Source organism: Triturus cristatus, chromosome 3_2, assembly GCF_964204655.1.
Source record: "Triturus cristatus chromosome 3_2, aTriCri1.1, whole genome shotgun sequence".
NCBI classification, from domain to species: Eukaryota; Metazoa; Chordata; class Amphibia; order Caudata; family Salamandridae; genus Triturus; species Triturus cristatus.
In genome coordinates this window covers 476,328,953-476,355,707 of record NC_140584.1, presented here as the reverse complement: position 1 = coordinate 476,355,707, position 26,755 = coordinate 476,328,953, and the positions used below count along the sequence as shown (strand labels likewise).

The 26,755-nt window shown below is 41.2% G+C and overlaps 1 protein-coding gene across 1 annotated transcript in view; it reads right to left on the bottom strand.

The window, feature by feature from the left end:
• Positions 1 to 26,755, bottom strand: part of LOC146857563 (tubby protein homolog) — a 995,297-nt gene that overhangs the window by 451,926 nt on the left and 516,616 nt on the right. The gene's annotated exons all lie outside the window — the stretch shown is intronic.

Here is a 26,755-nt window from a genome sequence, read left to right as displayed (position 1 = left end):
AATCCCTAATGAAAGTAGTGAGCAAAGTACAATGTCTCAAAGACTCCGGAAGGGCATTAGTAGGGTCAAAAAGGGAACAACTGATGAATGGGGGGTAACACAGGGGAGTCTCTCGATAGTAGAGGCACCCAGAGCGGTACACAATGATCAGAGTTGTGCCCAAGCAATCAGGGCACAGTGTTTGGTATGGTCCACGTTGGTATGAGTCGCAGCAGACAGTTCAGGTCTCCAGCACAAAGAGTTGAAAATTCCGAATCTCCCTGGAAATGAGGCACAATGACTGGTGCATGTTGAGATGGGTTGCACCAGGCAATTCCGGTCACACACAATGAAGAGTTGCAAATTCCATACCTCTTTGGAAATGAGGCACAACATGTGGTGCATGATGATACTGGTTGCACCAGACCAGTCCCACCACACACACAGGCGCAAGTTCAGCAAAGCCAGATGAGGTAGAATGAGGCACTACTACGGGTACACCCTCACCTCTGAGGGTAGCACCTTGTGAATTAGACACCATATGCAATGAGAATGCAGTCGGTGTGTTACATGAGAGAGATGTTACACGATCGACGAAACGCGCCACGCTGGGTCCCGCAACCAGTGAATCCATTCACCATCAACTAGACGCTTATGAGTGTCAAGGTCCCTGCAGTAGAGATCCCACATGCCAGAAGCAAGCAAGATATCTGGAGCTCCACACTAGACAATATGGTCTCCAGACACAAGTCTTAGTTCTATGCTCACACCGCACTACCAGTTGGGATTCAGTAGCTGATGTGGGCACTTGAGAGGGCACCGCTCTCCAGATGTCGCAGGTAGATGGTTTAGGTTGCTCACGGGAGATCTTTGATGTCTCTGAGATCTCCGGGAGGACAGGAGGCCCACAGACAGACATTGAAGAGCACACTTCAGGGCACCACACTTCAGCAAGTCTTAGGCCCAGACCAGCCACTATTCAGAAAGGGCACATGATCCCCTTCATGGACATTTATCCTCCATGTGCACAACAGAGTCCTCAGGCAATATGCTCCATGCAGTCCGGGTTCTCCGGTCCCGCTTCCCTGCAAGGATATCTCACCCTTTGCCGAAGGATGGCACCTGTAGTTATGCTGTCATATGTCTTTGAAGTTAGGGGTGGTCCAAGCAGTTTCCCTTTGAAATCCAGATGTTTCCACTAAATTGTAGGCCTGCTTGCTAAGGGGCTATGGAAAGCAGATCCTAATCTTTAGTGGGGCAATGATCCAGCCCCTAGTGTCTGTGTCAGACCTATTTCTCCAATCTATCCCATTCAGCCCTCAAATGGCAGAGGTCTGCTGTTCTTGTGGGATGTCTATGGTTTATGGCTCTAGCTGGGGGGAATGCACAGATGTGCTCCTCTACCCCTGGCATCCACTGGAACATGGCACACAAGACTCTTAGAGCATAGAAATGCACATATTCTATAAGTGGCATTTCTAAGTGAGTTATGCCATAATCCCCTTTACCATTGGAAAGGGTTTGGCACTATGAGTTCATTGATAGGAAACATTATGAGGCTGCTCCACTGCAATCCACTATTGTAGCCCAAAGTGATGTCAGCCACTTCCTCATGTTAACCTACGGGAAGAGCCAGCCACATCAGTAGTGAAAACACACACAGTTATTCCTCACTACCTGGGCGTACGTGCGCTAGTGCGCACATCGACCTCCTATGGCAGGTTGGACACATAGTCCCCAGCACCAGGGGTGCAAGTGCACCCGCCCGAGTCTGCAACAGCAGACTGGACACAGATTTAACTAATACTTGTGTCAGTGGTTACGCATGAGCCTGCCATGGCAGGCGGCACACGCAATCACGTGCACAATAGGTGCAGGTGCACACATGCAGCGGCCTGCCCTAGCAGGCGGCCCATGAGTTTAATCATGAGCGGCCTGGCCTGGCAGGCGGCTCATGAGTTTAATCACTATAGCTGCCAATGTGCACACACTGGTCGGCGATGGCCGATTGGCCCATGGCTCAGAACATCAAGCCAGAGCCACTTCCCAAAAGGGGTAGGAAGGGTGACCGCACTTTCACACTATTTTTACAGTGGGAAAGTGCCCTGGGGCCACAAACGAGAATCCAAAAAACCCAGGCAAAAAAGTAAAAAGTTTAGGTAAATGCTACCTGACGGGTATCAGGTCCAACACTTGCTCTCCCTGGTTTGTCATGGCATTAGTGTTTAGCATTCCTAAGTCACCAAAAGGTCTATACCTCCAACCAACAGCTGCTCCCTCCTTCTCTCCCTTGCGCCTGGCTTCCTCTAATGCTTGTTCCTTGTCAACCAGATGACTAATGTCAGCTGCTGACTACTGTTCTATTTTGGTGACGATCACTTCATTCACAAGTTTTGAGACCAGAATGTCATAGTTTGGTTTTACGCTAAAATATTGCAGTCATAAATATCAACTGACAATAATGTTGTGTCCGAAAAATCATTTACAAAAATACCACCTCATTGTACTCAACAATAGAAATTCTACACTCAAAGGAACGATATTTTATAGAATAAATTTCGATCACACTATTCACGTCAGATGATATTTAGGGCTACAGTATTTTGGCATTAACCCACTCAAAAGGCTTCTTTCTCATTTCCTCTCTATTCTACTCACCTTTCCACTTCACTTTCCACTTCATTGTCATATTTTGTACCTTGAGGTGGTCTTGGAGCAGCATAAAACATTATAAAAGGAACCAAAAAAAGACAACTTATCCCTGCTTCTAAAAGTCAATGCATGCCCGGTGATCTATGCGTCTGGGTGCCTCTAGGTATGTGCATGGGTACCTACTTGTTTTTTTATCTTAGTATGTCAGTGGTTCTATGTATTTTGGACTGTGAGTACATGGATGTCTGTATATATGTTGTTCTTTCTTCAAATTTGCATATGCCTAGTAGATCAATGCATGTGCCTTGTAGATCAATGCATGTGCCTTGTAGATCAATGCATGTGGATCTTGCGTGGCTCACTGCATGGGTACATGCACAGTATAAAAATCAAAACTACTGGTTATGTAAATTTGTGTTCGTTTAGCCCTTTAACTTGAGGTTACATTATTTGTTGTCCAGCTGTACACTGTAAGCAGTGCCTGGATACCCTCATCAGTGATAAGCCACGCTATATAAATCTACTAATTAAATTTAATGTATAAGTTTTGCAGGACAATTAGTGTACGCCACACAGGAGGCACATAACCAGGGGGGACTTGTTATGTTGATCATGGATTTTGTCCTAATGATGAGGAACAGTCCAAATATAGCTCATAAAAAATTATGTCTATACAGGGTAACAATTTGGAAGCATATATGTTATTGATTTGTGAAATTTTGTTCAACAAAGTAACAGACCTAAGTTCACTATCAATGGTCTCTTTTCCCAGGGCATCATGCTTGTTTTCCTTTCTAGCATGTCAGAGTAATTTTTTTAATATTTTATCTTGCTGGTGTTACATTATTTGGAAAAAACAACATCGACAATTCTATGTAGATTAAATATACCCACAAAAATGTAACCGGTGTAGAAGTGAAGTAACTCAAAGGGGCACCCAATGATCTGAAATGTGGGAAGGGCATAGGCCCTGTCAGCTGGACGTCTGGCAGGTTTTACGGCTATATGTTGGCATACAGCATTCACAAGGAAGAGATGTGAAAAATGGGTATAGGCAGGGCCACTGGAATTATGCGATTTTGCAGCCGCATTGTTTTTAGCATAACTATGGATTTTATGCATTTGTCACATAATCAATCATCTGCTGCATAATCCACAGAGTTAAAAAACTTGTTCCTGGGTCAAACGGATTAAAAGTTACTAAAAACATTGCAAGGTTTTTCAAGTTCACATGCAGTGGAAGGCCCTTCACAAAGATTAACTGGTCATCTTTCAGTTGTTTATTTCTGTGTTTGGTTGTAAACTGGTACTATTGAGGTGGAATTCTTGCCCAGACAGTATTACCATATGTAATAATTACAAAATAATGAAGTAATACAGTGAAAAATAAAGTGCAGCATAACGCTGCATAATTTGCCTTTTCTTGCCGCATGATTTAGTCATCCCAGCTGCATAATTTGGTGCTCCACTCTTGCATAATTTCGATGGCCCTGGATATAGACGAACATGGCCACAAAAATAACTTTGAAGGAAATCTACCTTTGCCCATTTGTTTGCTGCGGATTTTTAGAGCTTTATTGAACCTGATAGCCGGCTTGTTTGACCTTTGAGCAGTGAGATGCTGCTAAACTGTTATGACTGCGCGTCCCCTTCTTCTTAAACATCTTAACCTCTGTGAATAAATTGACTGGCATATTTTACTTTTGAGCAGGTCCACTGTAAAGCGTACACAAACCATTTTAAAGTCAACAACCAAATATGGGCTGCAGCAACACTTTTGACGCCAGCACATGGAACCAAACCCAGTACATGGGGTGTAAAAGAAAAAATGTATGTCTGATTTAGGCATCGGCGGTGTAATGTCCAAGTGAACCCAGATTTGATATTTAATTAATACACCATGAAGGGAAATTCAAGAAATATGGCTTTAACCATTGAATTTAATATCAATGAGAGCACGCAATCAAATAGTTTTCCACGAAACAGAAGCACTGCTAAGGGAAACAAAAATGCAAAATGTCTTTAAGCAGGGTTGATGTCAATTTTAGGATAACTACAAGCACTTACTTGACTTGGGACCCTGATGAATTGAATGCTGCCGTAACTTCTTGTGTTATGACTTTAGTTCATATTGATATGTTTTTTGGATTGATTTTGCCCCCTGACCTTTGGCGTACGGTCCGCAAACAGGACCATGAGACCTTTGGTGGCACTTGGGCGCAATTACAAGCGGCAGATATTGATAGGAAAGCAGGGCAGAAACCACCACAGCTTATATTAGATTTACCGGGTTACATCATTACTTATTTGAAAGAGATAGTACAACCAAAGAAAATATCATGGGCGAAATCGGTAGCTTGCAAACAAAGGAAAGATGAGTCGGCCCCTGACTATTTCACAAGGTTTGAAATGACATTTCATGATTATAGTGGTCAAAACACAACTTCTGATACAGGTCAACATTTATTTGTAGGCAAATTCGTAGCTAACTTGTTATCTGAGATTTCACAAAAATTACGAGTAGCTGAAAGTACTTGGGCTTCCTCTACCCCGCCAAAGATTTTGGACATGGCCCAGTATTATGAGAATCAAGAAAATGATGAAAAGGAAAAGAAAGAGGCTAAAAATAAGGAATTGAAAACTAAAATGTTGTTGCAACAGGTTTACGAGCCACAGAGAGGTAGAGGTCGTGGAGTATTTAGAGCTGACCTCCCAAGGAGGAATAATCAAGACTCTCGGACGTTTGGTCCGTTGGGACAGAATCAGTGTGCATAGTGTAAGCAGGACGGACATTGGCGATCTGAACGCCCATTGCTTCAAGAACAAAGTAGAGGTACGGGGAGTGACAAGGTGCACTCAACAGCATCCTGGTCCTAGTAATAGACAGAATTATTTTGACAATCCTCCCCGACGAATGCCTATTATGCAGATGATTTCAGTCCATCCGATGCCATGGGTATGCAGTTTAACTAGGACAGCGTAGGACGAGGGGAAGGATTGGTTTCCATACAGAAAGATCAGACAGGCCCATATGTTGCTGCTGAAATATTGGGGACCTTGCAGAAGTTTCTGGTGGATACTGAGGCTACACGAAGTGTGCTTTCTAAAGAACAAATCCCTGGGACTCCCTCATCTGGCCATAATAACCTGTCCATAGGTTTCGCTGGAAAGCCTATTCTTAGTGCCTTGTCTCAACCCCTGGATCTTACTATTGGATCATTTACTGTCCATTCACCGTTCCTTCTTACACCAAATTGTCCTGATAATCTGCTAGGTCTCGATTTACTCAAACATTTCCATGTACGCATCTAGTGTACACTGGATGGTGTATATGTTACGTTTGGTAAGCCGATACATAATAGGCAGTATGTTATTGATGAAGTCTCACATGCATTACCCACAGTCCCGCCTTCTGTGTGGGTGGAGGACGAGACTGACGTAGGTGTATTGTCTATTGAACAGGTGCATATTCAGGTTAAACAGAATGTTGTCTTGCCCCGCATACCTCAGTATAAAATATCCCAGGAAGGCGAAAGCACCTTAGTTCCGATTATAGAGGATTTTATTGTAAAAAGGGTAGTGGAAGAGACTGATAGCAATGTTTGTAACAGCCCCATCTTGCCTGTTTTGAAGCTTTCCATCTCTGAAGATAAAGAAAAGGTTTATCGCTTCGTAATTGATTTGCGTGAAATCAATAAAATACTAGTGCCACAGTTTCCTGTAGTTCCAGATATTACTACTTTATTGACAATGATTCCAGCCAGAGCTTGTGTTTTTTCGGTAATTGACCTTAAGAATGCGTTCTTTTCCATCCCTATTGCACCCTCTAGCAGGTATTTGTTTGGTTTATCTGTTAAAGGTTGGTCATTCCAATTCTGTCGTGCTCCTCAGGGGTATACAGAAAGTCAGAGTATTTATAGTCAGGCCCTTAAACGTCAACTTGATACCTTGCAGTTACCCCCGGGCACTTCATTGTTACAATATGTGGATGATCTGCTGATAGCAGCCAACACCACTGAACTTTGTATTGAGGCTACCTTGTTCTTATTGACTCACCTTGCGAATTTGGGCCACTAAGTATCGAAAAATAAGTTGCAGTTTTGTCGACCAGAGGTTACCTATTTAGGTCACCTCTTGTCGAAGGAGGGAAGGACGCTGACTAAGGACAGACCTATTCCTCAAATGCAAAAGGATGTTAGGGCATTGATTGGCATGGTGTCCTAGTGTCGTCATTGGATCCCTAATTCTTCAATCAGTATTGAACCTCTACTTACCCTATCAACAACAGATACCCCATTTCCTTTGCCCAGGTCCTTTGAGTGTCGGGATGCATATCAGCAACTCCGAGCAGCGTTATGTTCTGCACGTGTATTAGGAACACCTGATTATACAAAACCATTTTCTCTTTATGTACACGAACGAAAAGGTTGTGCATTGTCTGTCCTAACACAGCCACACAGGGACAAACAACTCCCATGTGCATACTTTTCTGCAGTTCTGGCCCCTGTGGCCAGGGCACTCCCTGGTTGCCTGAAAGCTGTGGCTGCAACTGCCATTTCGATCAGACAATCAGCAGGACTTGTACTGGACCACAAATTGATGGTCCCCCATTCAGTTGCTGTATTATTGAATCAAACTAAGACACCACATTTGACGAGTGCTCGTCTTACCGGGTACAATCTCACTCTGTTAGCACCACATATTACTCTTAAACAATGTTTAACCCTAAATGCAGCCACTATGTTGCCATTACCTTCTGAACAGCCTATTGATATACATGATTTTATTTTCACCACTGAAGAACAAACTAAGGGTCGAGTGGACCTTACCGATACTCCTCTGTCTGATACCCAGAGCGAATTGTATGTAGATGGGTCCTGTTTTAAGTTACCTGATGGCACTACGACTGCAGCTTATGCTATCACTACGCTGCACACAATTGTGGAGACGGCTTGAATCCCCTATAAGTCTGCACAAGCTGCCAAACTTATTGCACTCCTGAGAGCTTGTGAGCTTAGCCAAGGACTGTCTGTAAATATCTATACAGACAGTCAGTATGCCTTTGGAGTTGCACATAACTTCGGATGCTTGTGGCAGGAAAGGGGGTTCCTGACATCACATGGAGCAAGGATCCAACATGGAGAATTAATTCAAAATGTATTAACTGCATTAACGCTACCAAAGCAGGTGGCTATTGTTAAGTGTAGTGCACACCAGAAAGTAGTAGATGATGTGGGAAGAGGCAATGCTTTTGCAGACAGTACTGCAAAAGAAACAGCACGTAGCCAATAAGGGAAACTGTATGTAATGTATTCCTCTGCAGAAAAAATGTACAATGTAAACAAAGAGATTAGAGAGATTCAACAGATGGCAACAAAGCAGGTAAAAGAACAGTGGGAAATGACAGGAATATTGGACAGTGAAAATTGTTGGAGAAGAGGGCCAGATGGGGACAGGTGGAAATTACCCAGTTCTTATGTACTACCATTTGTTACTATGGCACATGGCCTAGCACATGTTAGTGCAAAAAGTATAGCCACACAGTTAGAGCAAGTGTGGGAGCATCCAGATATAGGAAAAACTGCTGAACACCATGTCAAACACTGTATAACTTGTTTTCAACACAATCCGGGGAAGGGAGTGGTTACCCCAAAAGGAGGGTTCTCTCCACCTAGTGCGTCATTTGAAGTCCTGCAGATGGATTTCATTGAATTGGAAAGGTGCAATATCCTTAGGTATGCCTTGGTTATATTATGTGCCTTTAGTAAGTGGGTGAAGGCGTATCATACGAAAGATAATACTGCACTAACCACAGCTAAGATCCCTTTGAAAGAATATTTCCCCAGGTTTGGAATTTGTAAAATTTTATGGAGTGATAATGGACCTCATTTTATTGCACACGTTATTAAATTGATTACTGAAAGTTTGGGCGTACGTCAAAAATGTAATGCTGCTAATCATCCACAATCTGCAGGTTTGGTGGAACGCTATAATGAGACTTTGAAACCTAAATTAGCTAAGTTGAAGGCCTCGACAGGGCTTAAATGGCCTGATGCTTTGCCATTAGCCCTCATGTTCACACGAACAGTGGCACATAGCAATTCCGGCCTTACGCCCTACAAGGTGGTGTTTGGGAGGCCAATGAATGTATGGGGTCCCCCACGTCCTAAGAAAATGAGAGAACTTGAGTACCCTATTTTGTTAGATTATATGAAGGAATTTACAGACAATCTCTCTTTGAATCATCAATAGGTACGAGACTCACTTCCTGACAATTCTGAAGGTCCTGGGCACTCGATACAACCCGGTGATTGGGTTGTAACGAAGATCTTTCAGCATTCAAAGAACTTGGAACCTCTCAGGAAGAGGCCTGAACATGTCCTCTTGGCAACACGAACAGCAGTCTGGGTTACGAACAGAAAGAGTTGGATCCATGGCTCACACTGCAACAAAGTGCCAGCCTATCTGACTCAGATTACAGAAACTGAGAACGCAGGAATTGCACACAATATTCTCAGCAACGAAGAAAAGACGGATCATTACTTTACCACACCTGAAGAATTGCTTTTTACTGATCCAACGATAGCTGGAAGAGAGAGGTACAATCTGAGACCTCGTGTTACCCACTGAACGAAGACTTTGAGAAGAGGGTGCGGTGAGTCTGGTCTGGTTAGGGGGCCTACTTGGCAGGAGACTCTATTCTGCAGAAGCGGCCGAACTAGGTTCGGTGCGGTTTGTGGCGGGGATATCCTGAATCTGTGGAAGAATCCAAACTTCTCAACTACAAATTGATCTTTGGTAAAATCATCCATCCCACAGTTTTTGAATGGAGATAATTCGAGGGGTTTTGGTGCAGAAAACCCCTGACACTATTCAAGTGTTTATCAAACTACTTTGCCCAGGACTGGAAGTAGAGTCAGAACTTTCCACTTCTTGGCCAAGGAATCCAGTGAGAAGTAAGATAGCTATTGTTTGTCTTGGCCCCGAGCTTCAGTTCCCAGACTTCTCCCCGACAGAATTTTAGACGGGACCCGAATTGCATCCTTTGAAAGAGGCAGTACATCTAACGATCCTTGACGCTATAGGAGATGAACTTGTGGACGATTTTTCTTGAGTACTTGTTATATTGATTTTATTTTTTATTTTTAGTAGTATTGAGCTGCAAGCCTTCAACAATTTTTTTTTTTTTTTGGACTCTGTTGAGGTGAACAAGTGTTGTTTGATTCAAATATTTGCTTTATTCTCTGAAATTCCCCATTGACTGATACATGCATTGAACATAAACTATACACCCTTTTCAAAAATGAACATTTTTTGTGCAGCGTTTTTTGAGAGACAATATAGTTAAGAACATTGTTGACATTTGGTCGCTAAATATGGAGGAAGAACACCAGGATATTCAACACCTCACGTTGAGAGAGAAGAAATGAAAACGGAAGTCCATTTGTTTAGCAGCAAGTTTAATTAGTATTATAGGAATTTGTGCTATAGCCTGGTTTTTACTTGTACCTCCAATACCCACACTGTTACCATTTTACACTGTCACTGTTAGATGAAAGGCATAGACTCTCCTTCAAGAATAATTCATTTATTCTAATGTTACATTACACTCATAGCATTACTAATATTTCTAATTGTTGGGTTTGCGGATTGTTACCTGCACACCAGGGTGCAGGGAGAACTCCTCCTATCCCGCTCCTATTCTCCCACAATGGTTCTTGTCGTGCTTGGTTTGCACTTTAGTGGGCTGCAGAAATTTGGGGCATTTCTAGTGCTGATGTAGGGGTTCTTAATAAAACATTGAATGTGGTATGTTATCCAGATGATGATGGTAATCCACAAGCAAAGGGATCTGAATGGGAAACTGAGGAATATGCTAGAGGTACCTCTGCCACGAGATATGTCTTTGCAAGGGCACGGACCAAACTAGAGAAAGGATTCCCTATTATAACAGTAACAGACACACAAGCTCCCCTATGTCTAAAAAGTTTTGGTCCCATTTTTGTAGGTAATAGTGATTGTAACACTGTATTGACCATAACATGTCCGACTCTTAGTAGTTTTCTAGCACCCCATAATGCATATTTTATTTGTGGGAATAAGGGTTATTTCTATCTACTTCCAGGATGGTCAGGGATATGTTATGCATATTTCCTCCTCCCCTCCGTTTATTTAGCTCCAGCTTCTTATCATAAGACTGGACTATCTCCCGTCAATCCTTTATTAGCTCGGACCAGAAGAATGATAGATATTAAGGTGGTGGATCAGACTGACACCTCATTGCAAGAATATGTTAACGTGAACATGGGTATGTTTTTCTTTGCTGGTCCACCACTTAATACTATGAACATACGAAGACTCACTAGAGTAGTTGAGGTAATAGTTAATCAGACTACGACAGCTCTAGGTAAAATCACTGAGGAACTCCAGGCGGCGAGACTTGTAGTTTTGCAGAACCGTATGGTTCTAGATGTTATTCTTGCAGATCGTGGTGGTGCATGCCTAATTATCAGTTCCAGTTGCTGTGTTTATATACCTTCCGTTTACAAGGCCATTTCCAAATTACATACGATAGCGACTGAGATACAACAAGACACTGGAACATGGACCTGGTCTAGTTGGTTCTGGAGCATTGTTATGTCATGGGGATGGAAATTACTTGTTATTGCAGCCTGTATAATAGGTGCTATTCTAGGATGTTGCCTTTGTATTCAGTGTATGCCTATTATATGCCCCCTCTGTACTTCTTTATACATGTCCTGTATCCCTAAGAAAGTGGATATTCGTGATTCTAATAAGCAGCTTATGCTTTAGCAACAAATAAATGAATTTATGAAAATAGATACAGAAAGCTTGAACGATGCAGATAGAGCACCTTTGACTGTTGCAGTATAACTTTGATTTGCTTTTCTATTCTTCATGTATTCTGTATTCGCAAAGGTTTTTATATATATACGTTTACAATATACTCTTGATTGAACAAAATGTATTTAGCAGAGGCTGTTAAACTGTAAAAACTGTATGTTGTTAAATTAGCCTCTGCTCTCAGCCATTTCAGAAGTTACATGTTCACTGAAAGATGGTTGTATTGATAAGGCTCACGTGTCAGAGTAAGCAGCCCTGCCCTGCTGAAAGGCCTACGTGCACAGATGTCTAATCTGTTAGCCCACCAACGCCTGTAACCTCCCTTGCCTATCTACAAAGATGACGTGGGTAGGCGTTTATCAGGATTCCACAGTTCAGCATGTAGGCGTTGTGTAGGGGGTTGTGTAAGTGTTATGTAAACATGCCATGCAGGTTATGTAAAGTGTGATGTAACCATGACAAAGGGGCTTTTGGTGAAATCCTATGGTACCCAAAATGTATTAAAGGCAAGTCACAGACTGTTCTAGTTTGTTCCCTCTCAGGCACTTGTAGTGTCTGTATGACGGAGCCATCTCATGAGATATAATAAACTTTTTTTTATTCCACTCCAGTGTTGATCCTCATTTACTGAACCTGTCCCTGCACCAGTGAGACTGATAGGAATCTCACTTCTACACACTCACCTCACCACTCAGGGTTAGCTACGCTCTTGAAATCAGTCCTATCAAAATGCAAGAAAATGTTATTGGTTCAAAATGCATCAGAGTCTAGGGAGCCTAGCTTTGGAACTCAACCGACATATAATGCAATAACTGTCCACCTTAGCATCATTCAAAATACCATTGAAAACAAAAATAATCTGAGTATCTTTTAATGCACGATCAAGCTGTGATGTGAGCGCCTCTCTTACTTCATGAAGAGACTAGCCCCATTCCGCCAATGAAAACTTCCTTTAGTCCATCAACTCTCTCTGCCCATTTAACAGTAAGAGTTGTTACTTGACAACATGATTACTGCAATAAAAGTACATTAAATCAATAAATAAATATAACTTGAACCAAGACTGAAATATATATATATATATATATATATATATATATATATATATATATATATATATATATATATATATATATATATATATATATATATATATATATATATATATTATCTACTGGCGGTCGCCAGTAGATAGTTATAGGTAGGACCGTGTTTCCATAGGAAATCCGCAACATTCTATTTGGAATAACTTTGGCGCCGGTAGACGAATCCTCACAAAATTTTCAAAACTAATGGGGCGCTACGCTCCGCTCCTACCCTGAAAGTCTCGGGGGAATTCGTCAAGCGGGGGCTGAGAAAAAAGGGGGGTCCCAAAACGCGTTTTCCCCATGCATTTTTCCATAGCACCTTTAGACACAGCTACAGCCCGAACGGCTGAACAGAATTACTTGAAATTTGGCAGAGAGGTAGTCCTCAGGTCAAGGATGTGCCTTTTGTAGGTCTGGTGTAAATCTGTTCAGTAGGTCCTGAGAAAATAGCATTTAAATCAATATATGTATCTGTAAGCGCGCTCCGTGCGCTTACCGTAAGCTTACCGTACGCGTACGGTGCCGTGCGCGAGCTCAATTCTGATTGGTGGTTACATGACTGTAAACATTCGAATCGGTCGAAATCAGGAAGTGTCGGCCGCCATTTTCTGTCTCTCGCACTGAGAAACAAAGGTGGGGAACGTGAAACGGGGGCAACGAAGAGAGTTGCAGACCCCCTAGTGTTTGTCAGGGGGTCCAAGAAGGACCCAAAAGTACGAAAAATAAATGTAATAATTTAAAAAAAAAAATCGTGGGGTACGCGTACGGTAAGCTTACCGTACGCGCACGGCAAAAAAAATAAAAATAAATAAATAAAGAAGTAACAATCACATTTAATAAATAAATTAAAGGACCCACAAGGGAGAAAAAAACAAATGTTACTGCGTAAAAAAAGGCGAGGCGCGCACGGCACGGACTGCGCAACGTGCGCCCACAGCGCAGGGTGTGCGCATAGTGAAAAACCAGAAAAAAATAAAATAAATAAATACATAACTTAGCATTTAAAAAACTGTACAAATTCACTGAAAAAACCATTGGTTTCACACAAGTTATATTTAGGAATTATCATTTACAAAACCTTGCAAATTCACTTAAAAAACCATAGGTTTCACACATGTTATAGTTAGCTGTACATTTCACTCGTAAAAAACCAATGAAATTCCACGTTATAGTTAGATCAGGTAACTATAACTTGCGCGACCGCAATCCACAATGTGTAATTTCAGATGTCATCATTGATGTCATGAGTGATGTCACTGACCATGTCATGAGTGATGTACTATGTGACGTCATCAGCAGTTTATTGTGGGTGCGCAAGTTATAGTTACCTGATCTAACTATAACGTGGAATTTCATTGGTTTTTTACGAGTGAAATGTACAGCTAACTATAACATGTGTGAAACCTATGGTTTTTTAAGTGATATATATATATATATATATATATACCAGTGATGCCGAGGGATGGCATAGATACATTTTCAGAGAATGTTATCAAAGATCTCAAAGAATTAGCCCTCACCAGCAACAAGAACTTCATCACAAATCATTACAACAGATCCCTGGAATATAACAATCTAATCAGAAAAATCAAATCAAGGAATGACATAATGGTCAGATGGTCTGATAAGGGGGCAACATTGTCCTGTGGCCAACGGACATGTACTACAAGGAAGCAATGGCACAACTTCAAGATGCTAATTGCTATTGCCGTATCAGCTCCACACACTCCACAGGGGTGAAAGAACAATTTCATAGAGCCCTGTATGAATGGAAGAGAACTGGACTATTATCAAAAGAAGAGATGGATTTTCTGAAGAACGATTATCCTGTCACACCACAATTGTATCTTATCCCTAAGATTCATAAAAATCCTCAGTGTCCCCCTGGAAGACCTATTATTTCAGCAATTGGGGGTTTATTTGAAAATACCAGTAGATAGATTGATTTCTTTCTGCAACCCTTTGTCCGGAGTCTACCTTCGTATATTGGAGATACTGGAGACTTTTTGAGAAAAATACAGAATCATCAATGGAACGACAATTATGTTTTTCTAACACTTGATGTACAGAGCCTTTACGCAAGCATCAAGCATGAAGATGGTCTCAATGCCATGACTTTTTTTCTAAATAAGAGGGCATTGGAACTTTACCAACATACAGCCATGCTATTAGACATGGCAAAATGGTGTTTGCATAATAATTTCTTTCTGTTTGAGAGGCTACACTATCAGCAAATTCAAGGTACGGCCATGGGTACTTGCTTCGCCCCCAGCTATGCTAATTTGCATATGGGCTGGTGGGAGGAGCAGGTGCTCATGGCTGATTACCCATCACAAATGCTAGAGAACATAAAACTGTACACAAGATACATTGACGATATCTTTATCTTGTGGAAAGGCACAGAGGAAACTGCCATAAAATTATCCAAAGATCTCAATAACAATGAGTTGAATCTAAAATTCACGTGTACTACCAGCAAAGAGATGATTCATTTCTTAGATCTAGAATTGTATATCCATGATGGCAATATAGAGTCAAGATCTTATAGAAAGAGTACCTCAGGCAACTCTATTTTGCACGCGAGCAGTTTCCATCCAAGCAAGCTCATCGAAAGTATCCCCTACGGTGAATGCTTGAGGATGAAACGAAACTGTATCTCTGTTTCCAGCTTTAACCAAGCAAAGAATGGACTCTTTGATAGACTAAGCAACAGAGGGTACAACCTAGAGATCTTACACAAGGCTGAGAACAAATGTGCCAAAATAGAAAGAGACAAGCTACTCAAAGCAGACAAAACCATATCCACTTTGACACAAGATTCCCAAATTAGTACACCACCTAGACTTATCACTGGCTATAATATCTATCACAACAACATACGCAAAATACTTATCAAGCATTGGCCATCAGTGCGTAGTGATCCAACAATAGGAGAGATATGCAAAAAACCCCCGCAAATCACATTTAGACGAGCAAAATCCATGCGTCAGGAGCTTGTTTGCAACTCCCCTAGATCAGACACAAAAGCAGAATGGCTTAAAGCACGAAACGGATTTTACAAATGTGCCAAATGTAAGGCATGCAAGCATGGGATTAACACCCGCAGCCTCAGTTTACCATACAAACATATTCCATTTGAAATCCACAGCAACTTTACATGCAAGACAGATTTTGCAGTGTATGTTTTAAAGTGTACCTGCAACAAATTGTATGTAGGTAGCACCATCCACCAGGTACACATACGAATTTTGCAGCACCTTCGTGCTATTAGCAGGGATGATCCGTCATATCCCGTGGCACGTCACATAAACACTGTACACAGGGGTAGAAGTGAAGATCTCTCATATTTCGTTATAGACAGTGTCCCCAAGAACATCCGAGGAGTAAACAGACTACTGTCTCTACGAAAACTTGAATCTAGAAACATTCTGTTAGTAGATAGCAAGATTCCGAAAGGATTAAATGCTGATGAGGCCCTCAGTGTGCATCTGCAATGAATACAGCACACATAGTACTGTAGCATCTAAAAAAAAATTTCTTTAAAGGCCTCTTTTTTGAGTTTTTGCCCACTCTTTAAAACACAGGTTTGACCATTTGGTAAGCACATTTTATTTTTGGCTTGTTTTTCCCTATACATGTTTGGGTTCTAAATATTGGAGTCAGATGCAGTCACTACCCACTAGGGTTCAACTGCCTCCTTTCGAACAAGCGAGTCCATTCAATAACATTGATGTTTGTATTTTGTACTTGGTGTTTTACGATGTGAGATAACATTTATCATTTGATTTTTGTTTCTCTTAGACTCGCACTTGGAAATGTGACTCTTTCTATGTTCATGAATAACATTTTTGGGTAATCATGCCAATGGTGTATTTAAACGTGACAATTACGTCTTACCTGTGTTCAGTGACCAAGGCGGCAAGTCCGTCGAAACGCGTTTGGCCTTTGGTGTGAATAAACATTTTTCTTGACGAAATCTCCCACGGAGTCAGCGCCTCTTCAATATTGCTTGAACTGGATCGTCGAATATATATATATATATATATATATATATATATATATATATATATATATATATATATATATATATATATTATCTACTGGCAGTCGCCAGTAGATAGTTATAGTTAGCTCCCTGGCGCATACTGGAGGTACCTGTTGGGTTAGTTGGCCCCCAGGGGACCTCAGGATTGAAGAGGAATTAATTCCCCAACTTAAAACGCGCCACTGGGCGTGTTTGCACACGTCACCTCAGGCCCGCCCCCTTCCTTCACCATTGTACAAATATTCCTGTAAAACCAGCCGAACTACGAATTCCGATTTACTCACCTGTTATCAGGAGAGAACCCAGGGCTGCATCTTTTAGCCCAGCACTGACCCAGAAAAGTAATTCTAAGCGTACTTACCAGTAACTTGTATTTCCTTCCATAGAAATCCATTGTGTGGTTTTCACCATAAAATGTTCTGTGTCCATTTTTGAAACGTACATATATTCCTCTAAAATCAGCTGAACTATGAATTCCGATTTACTCACCTGTTATCAGGAGAGAACCCAGGGCTGCATCTTTTAGCCCAGCACTGACCCTGAAAAGTAATTCTAAGCGTACTTACCAGTAACTTGTATTTCCTTCCATAGGAATCCAATGTGTGGTTTTCAGCAGAAAAGTTTCTAAGTGTCTATTTTCACAAACTAAATATATTCCTCTAAACTCAGCCGAACTACGAATTCCGATTTACTCACCTGTTATCAGGAGAGAACCCAGGGCTGCATGTTTTAGCCCAGCACTGACCCTGAAAAGTAATTCTAAGCGTACTTACCAGTAACTTGTATTTCCTTCCATAGGAATCAATTGTGTGGTTTTCACCAGAACATTTTCTCAGTCTATTTTCACAAACTAACAATATTCCTAAAAAATCGTCTGTATGACTTAAGCACATTCTTTCAACTGTTTACAGGAGGTTGGCCAGTGCTGGATCCAGGATCCACCACTGAGTAAGAAAAAGTAACGATAACACTACTTACCTGCTAAGTGAATTTTCTGCTATAGGTTAACATTGGTGATTCTATGGGGAAAAGTTTCTAAGTGTCAACTTTTCATATACAATAATATTCCTTAAAAATTACTACTGTAACCAAAGCGCTTTTACTCAACTGTTTACAGGAGATGTCCAAGGACTGAATCTAGGATCCAGTCCTGTGGTTAGAAAAGTAATCCATAAAGTAACTAATTGCATTTAATTAGAAATTCACATTGAGCTCAATGTTGCTTTGTGTTTGAAATTGAATTGCCCATTGCAATAACTGTAACTACTGTACTTAAAAGTCTGTTGCCTATTTGTCAAGTATTTAAATTAAAGTAATTCATTCTGAGAAAGTATATTTTGTATTGTAATGTATAATGTAATTATAATGTAATTAAAAAATATATATCTAAAATTAAATAGTTTTAAAAGTGTAGTAAATCAATATAAAAAAAATCAGTATAACAATTAATACATTAAAAATTGTCATTTACAAAACCTTTGAAATTCACTGAAAAAACCATAGGTTTCAGGCCTGATATAGTTAGGAATTAGCATTTAAAAAACCTTTGTAATTCACTGAAAAAAACCATAGGTTTCAGGGGCGTTATAGTTAGCTGGACATTTCCCTCGTACAAAACCCTAGAAATTCCCCCGTTATAGTTAGTTCAGCTAACTATAACTCGCGCCCCCGCAATGCACTGCTGATGACGTCACATTTTACATCACTCATGACATGGTCAGTGATATCACTGATGACATCACTGATGACATCTCAAATGACATCACTGATGACATCACTGATGACATCATCCAGTGAGTCTGTGTTTCTGTAAAGTTTTAATATGTTTAATATATATAGGGAAAGGCCTGTTGAAGAATGAGTGGGTGTACAAGTGTGTGAATGGATTATTTTCTAGGTGCATAACTGACTCTATAAGTGAGTCATTAAATGTATCTTACTGCAGACTAGTGACTAAACTGTGTGAATGTCTGTATGTGTCTGTGTGTTGGTGTATAAGTGGCTGCATGGTTTTGTAAATAGCTATATAAGTGTCTATATGGGTTATTGATTGGTTGTCTGAGTATCTGTATGGGTGCCTGAGTGTTTGTGTGGGTAGGGTGTGTGTGACTCTGTGCATAGATGTGTGAGTGGGTGTTTCTATGGGTGCATGGTTTTAAGAGTGCAACTGTGATAGACTGTATGGTTGGGTGAGTATATGTATGGGTGTGTTAGTGATTGAATGTATATCTCAGTTGTACATGTGTTAGTAACTACAAATGTGAAACGCAGTGTATATGTGTGTAAGAGTATACAACTATCTATATGTGAGAGTGTGTGATTGCGGGAGTGGCTGTATGGATGAGGGTGTGCTTGTATTAGTAATTGTATAAGAGCGTCAGAATTTGTTAGTATTTTTATGAGTAAGTGAACTTGAGTGTGTTTAACTGTATAGGTGAGTAAATTGGACTGTGATTAATTATTTGCATGACTGACTAGGTGTGTCAGTACCTCAATGGATGATTGGTGGTGTGTGAGTGTCTATATAGGTGTATAAATGCATATGATAGTCCTGTACGGAGTGACTGGAAGTATGAGTGACTGTACAGGTGAGTGAGTGGAGATGTATGTAGACCTAAGAGTCAATGAGTGGGTATGTAGTTATTGGTATTGGAGTATCTATGGTTTTCAAAATGGCCATCCGAAATTTTGAGTCAGTGTATCAAAGGTTATATTAGGGTGTGAGAAGATGCACTAATTTATCACATGGATGACGCCATCAGTGATGTCATCAGTGATGTCATTTGAGATGTCATCAGTGATGTTATCAGTGATGTCACTGGCCATGTCATGAGTGATGTAATATGTGACGTCATCAGCAGTGCATTGCGGGGGCGCGAGTAATAGTTAGCTGAACTAACTATAACTGGGGAATTTCTAGGGTTTTTTACGAGGGAAATGTCCAGCTAACTATAACGCCCCTGAAACCTATGGTTTTTTCAGTGAATATATATATATATATATATATATATATATATATATATATATCACCTACTGGTGGTCTCCAGTAGGTAGTTATAGTTGGGGCCTCGTTTCTATTCAAAAAGTGTTTTCTCTTTTGCCAATATCTTTGGCGTTGTTTGACGAATCTTCGCGAAACTTTCAAAACTCCAGCCAGCTCCTGTCTTGAAAGTTTCGGGAGGGGCCGAGAAAAAAGCTGAACGGAATGACACAAAATTTGGCAAAAAGGTAGCTCTTGGTTCAGAAAGTGACCTTTTTCTTAAATGGTGTAAATCCGTTCAAGAGCTCCTGAGAAATTGAAAAAATAAAAATGTATACATCTGAGTCGAGGAGGAGTCGCGACTCCTCCCAAGCACGAGCTAACTTCTGATTGCCTGCCAACACTCCAAACCTGGAAGTGTTGGCAGCCATCTTGTGACACGGTAACCGAGTCACAAGAAAACAGTGGAAAAAAAGTTGAAAGATAAGAAAAGGGGTCAGGGTAGAAACACCCTGATCCCCTAGGCCTGCTCAGGGGGTCCCACATGGACTCCCACGCCTAAAAAGCATATTTTCAAAAATATGCTTAAAAAAAAAGCGCGGACTCCCCGCTTTGTTTACTATAAGCCCCTGGTGGGCCAGGTCCCGGGGCAATCACTAATTAATTTGCGGGGGCCCTGGGGACCACCACCTCCAAGGGGCTTGATAATGAAATGCGTGGGGGGTCCTACACCCCACGCTACCCTGGGGACCCCCACTTCCCTGGGCATTTTTGATTATGAGGCAGGGGCCTCGCTGGCCCCTCCAAGCCCCGGGGACTGCCACCTGCCCGGAGATTACAAAAATTATAAGCAGGAGGCCTCGCAGGCCCCCCAAGCCCTGGGGACCACCACCTCCCCGAGGCTTGATAATAAAATGTGATGCTGCCCCGGGGACCCCCACTTCCCCAGGGCAGTTGTGATTATGGAGCAGGGGCCTCACTGGCCCCCCCAAGCCCCAGGGACCGCCACCTCCCGGGCTCTTAAGCGGGGGCCTCACAGGCTTCCCAAGATCCGGGGACCACCACCACCTCAGGGCTTTGCAAATTTAGGGAGGGGGCTGCGTGGCCCCCCTCCTGGAGCCCTCGATGGCCCTGGGGACCGCCACCCACCAGGGCCGGCTCCTGCAATGTCCCAGGGTGCCCATCCCTGGGACATTGCTGTTTGCTATGGCAGGGCAGGAGCAGGAAACCTGCTCTCGCTTCAATGAAGCAAAGCAGGAGTGCTTTTGGGCAAGAGGAGCTGCATGTGAGCAGCTCCCCTTGCTCAAAAGCAATGCTGGCTCCTGCAGGAGGCACGAAGACAGCTGGGACCGTGGGGGCTTTGTGGCTCCCCCCACGGTCCTCAACGCTTTTAAAGAGGCATTCCCCGGGGGATGGGGTCCCCGGGGCCACTATTGGCCTGAGGAGGGGGGCCGCGCGGACCCCCTTCTTTTTTATATTTAAAAAAAAATAGTGGCGTGGCTGGCCCTGGTGAGACGGGGTCCCTGGGGAGAATAGGAAATAAATGAAGTGGATCTTTTTTTTTTGTTTCAAGTTAGGAGTCGCAATTCCAATGCGGCTCTCAGCGCAGCCCCCACGTGTAACGCCGCGGTGGATTCGCAAAGTCATCTTCAATAAATAATTAAGTAGTATATAATTTAGAAGGTAGTGTTGTATTTGTGAATGTGGTTTAAAGATTTACTGTGATTGAAGTTAATGACAAGATCACAATTGATAGAGTTGTTTAAAATATATTAAATTAAAAATGAATAGTTACACTTGAAAAGTGTGTTGTGTTGTGGTGCATTACATTTATGCTTTTGTTTTGTGGATCCGCGCTGGGTGGGCTAATCCAAAAAAATAAAAAAAACATATGTATGTGTAAAAGAAAAATATAATTAGTATTATGTTCTAGGGTGGCTCTAAAAAGAGACCTTGTTTTCATCGTGAGTTTGTTGTAACTACATGTAAGTGCCGATGCAGAGCCTTTCCTTGATCTGTGAAGTGTTCTCCATCACTTCTGTAGATGTCATCCATATCAAAACGTAGATTGTTTTTGTAGAGGGACCCCATTCCATGATCTCTTAGGTATACAGAAACAGCTTTATCGACATTTTTCCTAGCTTTCTCAATCTATGGACAGAATTGATTTGACCACTTCCATTTCTGTCTCTGGCATACATTAGAGTATACAAAGACAGTTTGAGTTAAAAGCAACATCAATTGTGCAAAGATGTCATTCATTAGCATTTCCAGACCGACCCCAGTCAATGTCATTGCCACCACAGTGCACAATCATGAGGTCAGGGGGTTGGAGATGCAAAAAGGTTTTAACCAAAGGCATCAATTGGTGCCACTTTAATCCTCTCAGTGCAATCCATTTAATATCCACATTTTGCACAGCTAGGTCTTTGTCAATACCTCTGCGTTCAGCATACCTTTACCACCAGAAAACATAGTAACACTGTAAGCATCTTGAAGGGATGTCTGGAAGTAATGAAAAGATGTCTGTAGCTGAGGTATTCAGTTGGTAGAATGATAGGTATGGAAAATGGTGGACAAGATGCTGTTTTTTAAAAACAAGAGAATTGATTGGTTGTTTAAGAACATTGCACATTCAAAAATAGGGTGCATGTTACTGTTTTTAAAAAGCATTTTCTTATTGGTTAATTAAAAATGTTTGAAAGGGATAGAAGATAGGATAAGCTCATATTTTTGAAATTTCAACCACACCTGGTGTTTGCATTTGTCACTTTCTGTGGTGAACTTGAAAATATGCTGAACTTGTGACCTGTCAGTTCAGTTGAATGTTCCATGACATGTTATTATAGAAACTGGCACTAAGCAGAATGGGGGAAGTGTTGAAACTTAACTGTGGACTTAAAATGTGAAATTGTAATTTATATATAAGTGAAATATTATTAAAGTAAGATTTCCCAAGTCAGTAGTATCTTTAGAAGTGGTGTGTTTTTGAAAAATATTGGTATTTTGATTTGTAATATATTTTTTTAACTCCCATATGGAGTCTCGGCTCCATCGCCGTTGTGCTCGGGGGAGTCGCAACTTCAGAAAATTCCAGAGGAAGTTTGGACACTTTTAGAAGTCAGTTGGAAGGGTTAATATGTCTAACCAATAGAAATGTGTGTTAGAATTTGAAACAATGTAGGAAGCACTGTGAATTGTTACTTACATTTATTTGTGTGGAGAAAGAAAGGGAAATTTTGCCATTACTGGTTTTACCTTGATGAGAGCCGTGCAGTTCATTGACTGTGTACATAGGAACTTATTTTCTGAGTTTCTGATATTTATATTCTACAATTTGAAAGGTGAGTAATACATTTGTGAAGTGTATTTTTAAAGTTGAAAAATTAATCAAGAACTTTGATGTTTGAAATATATTATTAAATGTAGAAATGTTTATTGTAGTTTGTTTTATTGTAGTCAAAAGTTGTTTGAAATAGATTGTATATAGTATTATATGTATATTACAATATGGATTACTGATTATGGCAGTTTGTTTTAGTGTGTGGATATGTACATTTTTAGTATACCACATAATTTTAGCTGTTGCTTTAAATTTGGAGGTGGAGTATGTCAAATTTAAGGTGTGCATGGACTTCTATCTGAAGTATGTTTCTACTTGTATATGTATTTTCATATGTCTTATACCTTTGAAGGTGCATGATGTATAACAAAGAGGTGTTGTTGCTTTTTATGTGGTAGGCTTAAGACTGTGAGTACTAGTAGAATGGTGAAGATTGAGCATAAAAATGTGGTGAAAAGGATGCTGACACAAGGTGTTATTAATTAGGCTTCTTTTCTTCAAGTTTCTAGAGAGGTACAGTTGAAGTATGCCGCATAATTTTTGATGTCTGCTTGAAATTGGAAGTTTGTTCGGTGAATTATTTAGGTTTGGATAGTGTTATGATAGAGACATATTCATGTATGGTTTTAGTAATATGGTGAGACTTTTACTAAAGATATGTGAAGGGTTCCTACTTTGTATTTGGGTAGGTGTATTATTACAAGTAGTTGTACAATGGTTAAGCAGTAGCCTGAAAGTGAGGTTTAAGATGTTTGTAGTGATGTTATTTCTTAGAGTAATTTGTATGATGTGTGGATAGTTATATTTGATATATACCGCATAATTTTCAGTGTCTGTTTGAAAATTTAAGTGTACTCTATGATGTTTTGAGCTGTGCATGGTGTTCTGATTGAGATATGTGTCTACCTGCTCACACACTTATAAAATCACCCAGGCACTACCTTTGCACTCTTGTAATCAGTCAGGCAGTATTTTTGTACTTTTGTAATCACCCAGGCAGTACGTATGCACTTTTAAAGTGACCCACTGACTTGCTATATACTTCAGTAATCCCCCAGATATTACCCTTGCAGGCATGCAATCACCCAGGCTCTAGTTATGTACTATGCCTGCAGTCATGCAATCATGCAGGCTGTACCTATGCACTCATGTAATAACCTACACACTACCCTTGCAGCCATAAAATCACCCATGCCCTTCTGTTGCATTCATCTAGGCAGTACTCAATGACTCATCTGTGCCTTCAGGTGCTATTCATACAATTATCCATGCACTCAATGTGTTTGTTTGCAATTAGCCCATCGGTTTTCATCTTCTAGTGCAATTACCCAGTGACTACCCTTGCACTCATACAATCACCCAAGCACTACCCATGGAGTTATGCAATCACGCAGGCATATCTATTCCATGTCTCAGTTTCTAGGTTTCACTATATTCCAGAAATATTGTATACATATTTGTTTTAGATATCATGATGATTTGAAAATGTAGAGACATATGTATGTGTGCTTGCAATAATATGGAGAGACTTATAGTCAAGTCATGTAATAGTGTGCTGCTTTATATTTGGCTAGGCCCAACTCTCATGCAGTTATAAAAACACCCAAGTACTTGCCATACAGTCTTCCAATGATACAGACACTACATATTCAGTGCTGTAATCACTCAGGTATTTCTGCTGCACTGATGCAATCATGTAGGCAATATCTATTGACTCATGCAATCACCAAGGTATTACTCATGTACTTATATAATCACCCAGGCACTATGACTGCACTCCTTCAAACACGGAGGCACTACCTTTGTACTCATGTAATCCCTCAGCCAGTAGTCATGCTGTTATGAATTCACCCAGGCACTAATTTTGCACTCCTTTATTTACTCAGGCTCCACCTCAGTAATTGTGCAATTACCCAAGAAGTACCCAAGCACTTATAAAATCACCCAGTCACTTCCTATGTACTCATGTAAGTCCCCAGATATTACCCCTGTAGTCATGCAATCACAGAGGTGTTATCTATGTAGTCCTTTAATCCCCCAGACAAACCACTGTACTCATGCAGTCACCAATACATTAGCTATACAGTGCTTCAATTACCCAGACACTATCCTTGTACTCTTTCAATCACGCACGCACTTTTCTTGTACTTATGTAATCACTCAGCCAGTACTCATGTAGTTTTAAAATCACCCAGTCACTACCTTTGCACTCCTGTAATCCACCAGATATTACCCCAGCCAGCAACCAGGCACTAGTTATGTACTACCCCATCAGTCATGCAATCATGCAGGCTGTACCTATGCAGTCATGCAATAACCTATACACTACCCTTGCAGTCATAGAATCACCTATGCCCTTCTGTTGCATTCATCTATTCACCTAGACAGTACTCAATGACTCATCTATAAATGTAAATGTAAATTGATACTTGTGTAGCGCATTACTCACCCGCAAGGGTCTCAAGGCGCTTGTACGAATACCGCTGTGGAACCCATCCTGGCTTTCCCTGTGAGGTGTCCACTCCTGGGCACCCCCAAGGTGGAGGCCAGGCATCCTTAGCGTTGTGGGGGCCGTTGTGGAGATTAAGCAAGCTATTGCCCAGAGTTGCAGAGTGGGACTCCATGATTGGAATAGGCACCGAGGCGAGAATTATCAGGTCCGTGGAATTTTGAGCCCAAGCCCCGCCGAGGCGGGGAATTGAACCCTGGTCCCGGGCCACACCTCTGCATCAGGGTCTGCCGCTCTAACCATTGAGCCACACTTCTCCATGCCTTCAGGTGCTATTTATACACTCATCCATGCACTCAATGTGTATATTTGCACTCATGCAATTAGCCAGTCAGTTTTCATCTTGCAGTGCAATTACCCAGTGACTACCCTTGCACTCATACAATCACCCAAGCACTACCCATGGAGTTATGCAATCACTCAGGCAGATCTAGTCCATGTCTCAGTTTCTAGGTTTCACTATATTCCAGAAATATTGTAAACCTATTTGCTTTAAATATCATGATGATGTGAAAACGTGGAGATATATGTATGTGTGCTTGTAATAATATGGAGAGACTTATAGTCGAGTGGTGTAATAGTGTGCTGCTTTAAATTTGGCTAGACCCAACGCTCATGCAGTTATAAAAACACCCAAGTACTCGCCATACAGTCTTCCAATGTTGCAGGCACTACATATGCAGTGCTGTAATCACTCAGGCATTACTGCTGCACTGATGCAATCATCTAGGCAATATCTATGCACTCATGCTCTCTTTTGATCATGTATCATGTAGGCACTAGTCATGCACTTATATAATCACCCAGGCACTACCGTTGCAGTCCTTCAATCAAAGACGCACTGCCAGCACACTCATACAACCTCTCACACATTACTCCTGCACTCATACAATCATCCACACTGTAATCATAAATTTTGCCAATATCCCTGATATTAACCCTGCAGGTATGCCATCAACCAGGCATTACCAATGCACTCTTTCAATTGTTTAGGTAGTACACTTGGATTCTGCACCTCTGTTCATTCTTTCAGTATTTTTTTGTATCTTTCTGCATCTGTTGCTTCTTTCTGCACTCCTTTTACATCTTATTGCATCCCTGTTGCTTCTTTGAGCACCTCTGTTCTTTCTTTCTTTCTGCACTTGTTTTGTTTCTTTCTGCACCTCTTTTGGTTCGTTCTATATTTCACTTGCCTCTTTTTGTACCCCTCTTGACTCTTTGTGCACCTCTGTTGGTTCTTTTAGCACTGCTCTGGCTTCTTCCCCCTCTTCTGTTCCAAATTTCTGCATCCCTC